The 9,139-nt window shown below is 34.3% G+C and overlaps 1 protein-coding gene across 1 annotated transcript in view; it reads left to right on the top strand.

Annotated features, from left to right (window-relative positions):
* The first annotated feature begins 219 nt into the window (after nucleotides 1-219).
* The window catches only part of ston2 (stonin 2), a 51,309-nt gene continuing 42,389 nt past the window's right edge, over nucleotides 220-9,139 (top strand). Inside the window, exon 1 of the mRNA XM_056476684.1 lies at nucleotides 220-280. The gene's annotated coding sequence lies outside the window, so the exon portion shown is untranslated. The remainder of the gene's footprint in view (nucleotides 281-9,139) is intronic.

Raw genomic sequence — 9,139 nt, 5'->3', positions numbered from 1 at the left:
ATCATTTATAAAATCTTTTTTTGCGAAATAAAAATAAAAATCTATCTTTTTTCGTGATTATGTTTGAGGGCAACTTTCTGAGATGTTTCATCTAGCTCACTCCTAATTGGTTATTTGAATCAGCGCTGCTTTAACAGTCCAATCGTATGGGTTTAAGGTGGAGCATCGAACAGCGCTGTTTCAACCGTCCAATCAGCTGCGAGTAAGGTGTGGCATTACAGCAGATTCACCGGGAGCGAGTGAGAGCCACAATCTGCTTAGGCTCAACAACACGATATCGGTATGTAAATATTCCCGTACACTTCTTTTTGTCTTGTCGCTGTGTTTTATACATTATTCCAGTCTTTATTCGGTTAAGAATTGTGACATGTTTCGAGGGATACATATTCATGGTTAAATATTATAAGTTATGTAAGTTACCATGAAACTATGTCTCACAATGTTGCAACAACAGGTTGTTGAAAGCGCGTGTGCTTTGTTTACATTGCTAGCAGGATATGTGTAATACGTGGCTAAAAGTTAACAGTTGTCAGAACACAGAGATGCTAGATGTTTGGATGTGAAGTGGATGTAATAAGGACAACTTTCTAGTTGTTTATGTGCGTTATTGAAGCTTGTCTCACTCACTCATTAGATTACATATCACAGCAGTTTGTTGTTGTGATCAGCACAGATTGAGTTGATAACGAAAGGAAAAGATCATATCTGAAACAGAACTTTTTAGATATGAACCATTATTATTATTTATTTAGTGCTTGCTGCTTTTGATAATTTATTCATTATTATAATATAAAAAAATATATATATAAAAGGCCTGTAAATACTTTGTTGTTCAGCTCTCAGCAGTATGTTACAGTTTAATATAGCACATTTATCTATTGTTGTGGCATCTTGATTTGGATCAATGTAATATGAAATTTCTCCATATATTCCCATCAAATTTTTATTAAATACATTTAATGTTTAGTAAAATAACTTATTGTTGTACAAAATTTTGTTTTTGTCTGAAATTATAGTTCACTATTCCTTATTTTTGGCTGTATGTGAGCAATTTCATGCAAATGTCAACCTTGCCATGAAAAAAGTTTAGTTTTCACCAAAATACAGAAACTGTTTCCAAGTTTTTGTGTAAGCAAGTATTTTACAGTACGTTAGAAATACTCAGACGTGTACCCGTCAATGTTTTCAACCTATTATTATTGATTTACCAAAGTCACGCAAGTGGCAATTTCACATCGGTCACATCCATAACAGAGAGATGTCACATTGATTATGACACTTTTTCCTCATAAATGCAAAAATAATAAATAAGGTAAAATCAATCATTTTTGTTCTGTAGAGAGCCAACTCCTATCCTTATGATTATCATTTTTTCTTTTGGGTTGTGCAGTTTAATTCACAGAATTTCTACAAAGTATGTTGTATACTGCAAACTCGCATACTTTTTTAGTCACATCCATAATGCATGTTTATTTTCCTCATTTAAAATATAAAAAATGTTTACAGATTGATATTTCTCTGATCCCTTAGTCAGTTGTTCTGGACAATATAAACCAATGTTTCAATATGATGTTAACATACTTTCTATGTGAATTTATGTTTTGAGTTTTTACTGCAAATGTCACATCCATAACGCTGGAATTGCAGTCAAATGGAGGTACAAAAAAGTACACCTTTACTGTTTTGATGCTTGAAAACCCATTTTAGTCATTTACTCTGATTCAGACCTTTCAATCATGAATTTTATCCAAGCGTATTATAATATTAATAAAATGGGCTATGGCAACCTCTTAAAGTAATGCAATTAGAATTATTATTATTATTTTTTGTAACTTAATTTCAGTTGATATATAAATCTTAAAATGATGATGACTCATGCTGCATTGCACAGATTTGTATGCAAATGTATTTTAGTGACACATTTTAAGATATTTAAAGTCTTGAATAACTATGGTATTTATGCAGAAACTGTGGTTACCATGGTAAATGTTCTGCTCCTTAGAGATCGGTGAAACTAAAACTGCTGTGAAAGCATGTGGAGGTGGTGGTGGTTGCAGTGTTTTTGTTTTGAATAAATGTATGAATAACATGGCATGTCAGAAACTTTTGTCTTGCTGACTCATAGCTAGAACTGGTACAGTTAAAACAACCTGAAATATTCATATTCTTGTTGAGATTTGCCAGGCTTATAAACATCACTCTCAAAACTAAAATGTATTTATTGACCAACTTTAAATAAATATGCCATTTTGTGTTGAGGAGTAATGCATAGCAAATGATAATTTGCCAAAGCTGTGGATTGAAGGCAGGGTTGCCAGGTTTTTAGCAAAATTAGCCCAAAAATATAAAAACTGAAAATATGCCACCGGCCATTCAAAAATACACATTTTACATCACTGTATACACACAAATTACATTTGTCTTTGCAAATAACTGTATATTTGAAATTCTAAAGATTCAATAAAATTAACGTAATCATAAAAAAAAACCTTAAAGTACAAATGAAAACAAAACCATATGATTTGGTTGCTAGTTTTGCTGTAAACAATTCATCTGTGCATGTATTAAAAAAAAAAAATGAAATGCCTACTTTTGCTGTGTCTCATTTCAGAGGCTGCATCCTCCAAAGGATGCAGACTTCAAAGGTAAGTTCTTCGAAGTCCACATAGGCCAAACTGAGCATTATGATATGCATACAGAGGAGGACGGATCTCGTCACCTTGCAACCGTAACAGCTGCCGTTATTAGGCGGTAATAAAATTTGTAATGATGTTTTTTCAGAGTGATTTTAAAACTTATTTTAAGCGATCTAAAGGCAAAGCAATGTTTGCAGAAGCTGGAAATATATTTCCTTTGATCCATATGTGCACATAAACATGTAAACTGTGTATAAAATCACTCTTTAGTAAGACATGTCATACTGTTTTAGTTTTTTTAACATGTGTTTAGATATCCAAGTAAAAGAAACCTAATTTATACATTTAATCCTGAGTTTTCTTTTAAAAATATCCTGCCGTGACAATGAATCTTGGGATGTTCGAGGCCGCAAAGGATCCACCGGTTGTATCCTTCATTACCTGGTAAACGCATTTAGGCTGCATTTTAAAGGAGCCTTCAAATTTTTTTGAAATGAGACAGCCTTCATTGTGCCACGATGATGCAGCTCACTTCAAATGAATCCTCTGGAGGATGCAGCCTCTGAAATGAGATACAGCATTTACTACATCCAATCAGCTTGCGGTAGAAAAAACAAGCCACGCCCACTGTTTTCTCATGTATTATTTAGTTTTTCTAGGAACTGCGTCACAATACAAAAAAAAAAACAGTCGTAGCTTTTGGTTCATGCGGACTTTAGGATTGACTGAACAGCTAGCAGGGTCCCTTATGTGATTGCAGAGTGTCGTCCAGTTAAAAATAAAATGGATGTGGCCATGCAGAACAACTCTGGTGGAGGTCATGTGAAAAACTAAACAAGTGAAATTAATTTTAAATTAAAGACATTTTTAAAAATCTGAAAATATTAATAATGTTCAAATGATTTCATTTCTTTTGTAGATTACATATACTTTTTATTTTAATTTAAGTTTGTCATTATTTTGGAAAATCTGTTACGATGGATACAAGAACAGAGCAATCTCTCCTTTTAGAGACCCTGCACCTCACAAATGTGTAGGCTATGGTGACTCCGTTTCATCTCCCTAGCACATATTTTTCCATAGGTAGAATATAAATTTTGGTAGAAAAATGCTAGAGATTTCAACACAATCATATAAATATAATTTTACCTGCACTATTAAAAAAAGAAGCCCAATTCTGCTGGAAAACTGCAGACTAGGCAACCCTGATTGAAGGTAATAATAATGGTGTAAATATTGTTCAGCTGAACATTTTGACCTCAATGTATTGCCACGAGCCACATTGTTTTGCCTGTATATGTATTTTTATTTCTCAAAGAGGAAGCCACCATTGACTTAGCATTTTATGTATCCCATAGTCATATTTAATGTCCCATTGATAAAAAAAATCACCTACAATACATCTTTTTTATACAAAATACAAATACAAGTTTTATTTTTGTTGAACCATCAAGGTTTAACAGACAACAATCACAAAACCTTTGCTGAAATCCACCTCATCTCATGTTAAAGATTTGTATGTGTCAATTTTTACAGATGCTTTTTACCTGAATATATTTGTATTTAGTCTTAGTGTGTTTAAAAAGAGAGGGTGTAATTGTCAGCACGCACTGTTCATTTTTATACATGGGCTACATTATCGCAAGGGATTTGGTGTGTCTGCCGCAGGGAAATGTCCTTCATTATCTGCATTCATCTGTCCCAGGCGGTGGATTGACCTCCTTACCTTTACATGGATTTAGTTACTGATATTTGTTTTTACTCATTTTACTTGTTTTGGAACTGGTGGCTGTGTCTTTGAAGACCGAGCGCAGCAGGATTTTCTGGTAGAGCGTCTGGAGATTATGGTGTTATTCATGTGAGCTTCACTGCTCTGTAAACAGTTTTTCTGTGAACTTGGCATGAAGCTGAGAACTTTTGGGAGGCAGGGGGTGAAGGCGCTTTTTTTTTATTAAAATCAAACTACCCTTTGTTGTCTTTTGGTGCTGAGTTTTATTGCGATAGCCCAGTGTACCCTCCCATGAGATGAGGCAGCAGGGAATGAGTTTCATCCTAGGATTTAAGGTGGCTGGTTTGGATCTGTGCTGCTTCTGGTCTTCAACCAGGAACTGTTAAGGCTTGTGGTCAGTGAGGTCGGACATTTAAAAACACAGACAACGCATTGTGGCTAGACTGATCAAAACAAAGCAGAGCACTCAAATGCATGATCACTTCTGTTATAATCAAGCTGTCTGAATGCAAAAGCTGTTTTATGCACTGAAATAGAACTCCTGTAGTTAAAATAATTATAATAATAAATTGAAGAATTGAATTTTGGTTTTTGGATTTGAATTTGGATTTGATGTTGGTTTTTGTCATTGTGTTACATTACAGTAGACATGGGCTGGTATAAGACTGTGGAGGTATGATATCCTTAAATAAAAATGTCACGGTTTCACTGATTGGTGATTACTGCTTTAAAATATGTTCTTTTTAAAAGTCTGGGTAAAAAAAACTATAACTTTTTCCCCTTTGAACACTATGGGCCCTTTCATACACCCGGCGCAGTAAGGCGGAAGATGTGTTTGCCCCAACCTGTTACTATTTTCAGACCATGCCTTCTTCGTCTCTGGGGGCTTTTTTAAAGTTTATTCATGACAACTTGCTTTTGTATAATGTTATTATTAATACTAGCATTATTTATTATATGCAAATTTAAATTTGTTTTATTAAAAACAAGCTTAGATTTGTCCACCTGTCAGGTTTTGGACCATATGGGGTGTGTTTGGATGTAACTTTAACATTATTATTGCTCATTTATTCATTTGCTGGAAATTAGAACTGAATTTAGAAGTAGTTTTAAAACAAATCTTTGCGTTTAACAAACAAAATTAATTATGTTTTAGGCTAATGGATGTCTGTGCGTAGCCTACAACAGCATTTTTTTATACTTGAAAGAGAGAAAGAGAAAGTGAAAGTAAAGGCCAATTAGAGGAGGGTCATTCTTTATCCTTGCTCTGCAGATTGTCTGTTGAACTGTTTTCTTGTTAGTGAAGCATTCAGTTTTTTCACTTACAAAGTCCGCCATGTAAATAGCAAATGCGCTATGGCACGACGCAACTGACTCGTGAAGTGAATGGGAGATGAGACTCTTGATTGGTTTATTCTCAAAACGCACCCATAACTCATTAAGAGAATAAGCTCAACCATGTTAGACCATGCGTCACGATGCAAAGCGTATTTTTTCCATCCTTAAAATAGCAGAAGTGGATTCGGACACACTCTTAATGCTTTTGTGCCATGCGCTTTAGACTTTGCGCCTATCGTTAAAATAGAGCCCAATATATTTTTATTTGGGAAACATTTAGAATATTTTGGAACAGTAAACATGTCAGGCTAAATAATGTCACTGAATCATTGACTTCTGCTGTTTTCATTAGATTCAAAAACAGAGATTTCTTTACAATTTAAAACAACATTTTTGGATATCTTTTCTGTTGGAGATACTGTTGGCCTTAAAAAAAAAAACCCGTAAAAAAAAGTACATATACCGTAGGAATGGCATAACAGAAAATGTTGGCGTTTTAAAACCTTGACTTTTCCAAACTTTTTTTTTTGTATTTCAAATGATTGTTTATAATTCTTATTAACATGCATATTTTATTGTCATTATGTTTCATTTAATGACATTTGATGAGAGGCACATGATGTTCCAGACCACATGTTTTGCTATGCTATGTCATTTATGTGAGCACCGTGCATTTTGAGGTTCAGGTGTGGCTTGACATTGCAGAAACACCACAAAGATAATAACTGTTTGTTTTTGCATTTCTCAACACTTTTTTGTTTGTTTGTCTTCACCCCTAGATATTTTTTTGTAAAACTTTCAAAAAACTACTGTGAGGCAAACTCTACTGTTAGCATTGACAGCAGGAAATTATGCAGTGTCTAAAAGCACAGTCTGAACGATGATGTCATGCATGATCTCGAGCATACGAATGGCCGTGCGAGAGAGGGAGAGAGTGAGTTTTGACACAGTGAGAGAGTTTGGCAGACCTTCTCTGCCAAACGTCCCATTATTGTGCACATATCTTGTGGACGCCTGCATGCGCCACTGACATAACTGACAGACTGCCAAAGCCCAGGCCCGTTGGAGTCTGAGAAGTGGATGGGAGTTTTGTAGGGTTTTGCAGCTGCAAATATTGATGTTTCATTGAAATTCTCTAGATACTCACTCTCAAGCTCCTAGTATGCAAATAATAATAATAATAATAAAAATCAATTGTGTAAAATCTATTCAGATGATGCATTTGCTTGTATATTTTTCAGATTTGAATCAGTCAAAAGGTTTCATAAACTTTACAGGCTGAACCTCACAGTGAGTGACTTGGCTGAGTCTACAATTTTTTTTTTCTGTCAAAAAGCAAATAAAGGGTTAGCTCACCCCCAAATGGTAATTCTGTAATTAATTACTTACCCTCATGTAATTTCAAACCCTTGAGACTTTTGTTTGTATTGTCAAACAGATCATATGCCTTTAGTGATTCAATCAGTATTTTATAAAGCTATGAGTGTACTTTTGTGCACACATAAATAAAGACTTTATTCAAGTTTCTTCCCCTCAGTGTCAGTATATTGTGCATGATCACAAAAATTGCCTCGCATTTAATCTAAAATATCTCAATTTAACTTTAACTTGCATCTTTTTTTGCTCCAAAATTATTGTCTTTTACACTAAAAACATTTAAAATTCAAAATTTTGAGTCATAATTTTGTTTAAATTACATAAAGTATAGTAATTACATTTGTTCATTGAAATATTGGCATTTAAATCATACCCCTTAATATATAAAGCTTTTAAAATGGCTTTTTAAAAAATGGTCTTTTGAGCTGTTTGTGAACCTACATTAATAAAAATAAATAATTGATTTAGATTGAAATAATACTAATATTTTCTTTAAGTTGCCGTCATACATTTGCTGCATCAACAGCATTTATTTCAGCCTTGCAAATGGGTTTAAATTCATTATGTTTCTAGTTATTATATTTCTTAATTTTCGAAGTATATTGACTCTCTTTCAAGAACTAAATCAAACTGATTTGACTGTGAAACAACTTAACCTGATCTTAACCACCTAGCATTTCTTTGGATTTATCAGCCCAAATTTTTCTTTGCAACTTGGAGTTCGACTCATTTTGTGCAACAGGAATCTGCAGTTGGCGTCAATTAAAGTCATGTCGTGTTTACTTATGAAGCACTTATTCAATAGTGCTTTAACAAAAACAACAGTATAATAAACATGAAATGCAATTACTACCACAAATCGTCCAAAAATTTCAAGTCAAGAAGCATGTTTAGTTGTTGCACGGAGTAATGAAATTATGAATAGCTCCATGAGTAAGTTGGACTGAGATTTTCTTGAAAGTTCCTAAACAAACTTTGTTTTGGCCTGATATTATTCAAAATGTCATCACACCAGTTTGTTCTTCAAAGTATACAGTGTTTTACTGTCATATTTACTTGCAAAATAGTGTAAAAATACAACAAAAACGTTTTCATTTAAAGTAACTCAAACAGTTGTGTGGCTTATTATTTTTAGTAACAGATAGCCATATTTATAACATTTTATAGCATTGTAAACATTGTTATTTTGATCATTTTTTAATCAATTTATTTAAAACAAGTATGGTTTAACGTTTAAAGTCTCATATTTGGAAAGAATAGTCTGAAGCTATAGTGCTCATAGCTACCAAAACCTTTAGTTTTAGTAGTGGGTGTCGTGAGATGTTGAATGAATTGACGGGTTTGAGGGAGGAGCTTGCTTTGTTTGCTGTGAAATAGGGGGCTGAGGAAGGGTAGCATGCAGCCGCATTGTGAATGCAAAGAGGGATTCACCAGAACAAAAACTTGTTATGGAATTGGCTTCAATTTGCCAGGTCGTTCAGCACGTCCAAGTGTGTTTCCTTGTTGAAAGAGTGTTTCCTGCAGCGACTTGATTTAGGAGAGAAAATAGGCCCTCTCTGATGTGGAAAAATCCTGATCACAATTGTCTCTCAGCTTTTGTGACTGAGATTTTCCTGACCTTCAGTGACTTTAAGGTGGTGCATTTGTCACCCAGCTTCTTGAACACTAATGAGACATTAAAATGCTGTGATCCTTGACACTTGATTATAACAACAGGCTGCTTTTCTGTCTCCTGTTTGTATGCCATTGGATCGGAGTAACACGAGGAGCTGTAGTAGCTTTTATAAATGGTTTTCAGTTGTCAGACATTTATCAGTAGTTCTTCCTGTGACTTCACACAGCCTCCATCCTGTTTTGAAGGGCCCTGTCAGGGCATGTTGTTTTCTGCTTGGCAGTCAAACACACTTACAGAAGTCTACTGTGTTTAGTGCTGTCACTACTTGTATGGAGAAGTTAATTTTGCCTGGACTACACTATGCTGAATTAGAGTTTCTCTGTCTCTTAGTTATTTACTAATGGTTGTTCATTTGTGGTATCAAGGCGTCAGATGTACAACCTT

Source organism: Danio aesculapii, chromosome 17 (genome assembly GCF_903798145.1).
Source record: "Danio aesculapii chromosome 17, fDanAes4.1, whole genome shotgun sequence".
Classification (NCBI taxonomy): domain Eukaryota; kingdom Metazoa; phylum Chordata; class Actinopteri; order Cypriniformes; family Danionidae; genus Danio; species Danio aesculapii.
Note: the sequence above shows the minus strand (reverse complement) of the source record. Positions and strands in the feature narration are given on the sequence as shown.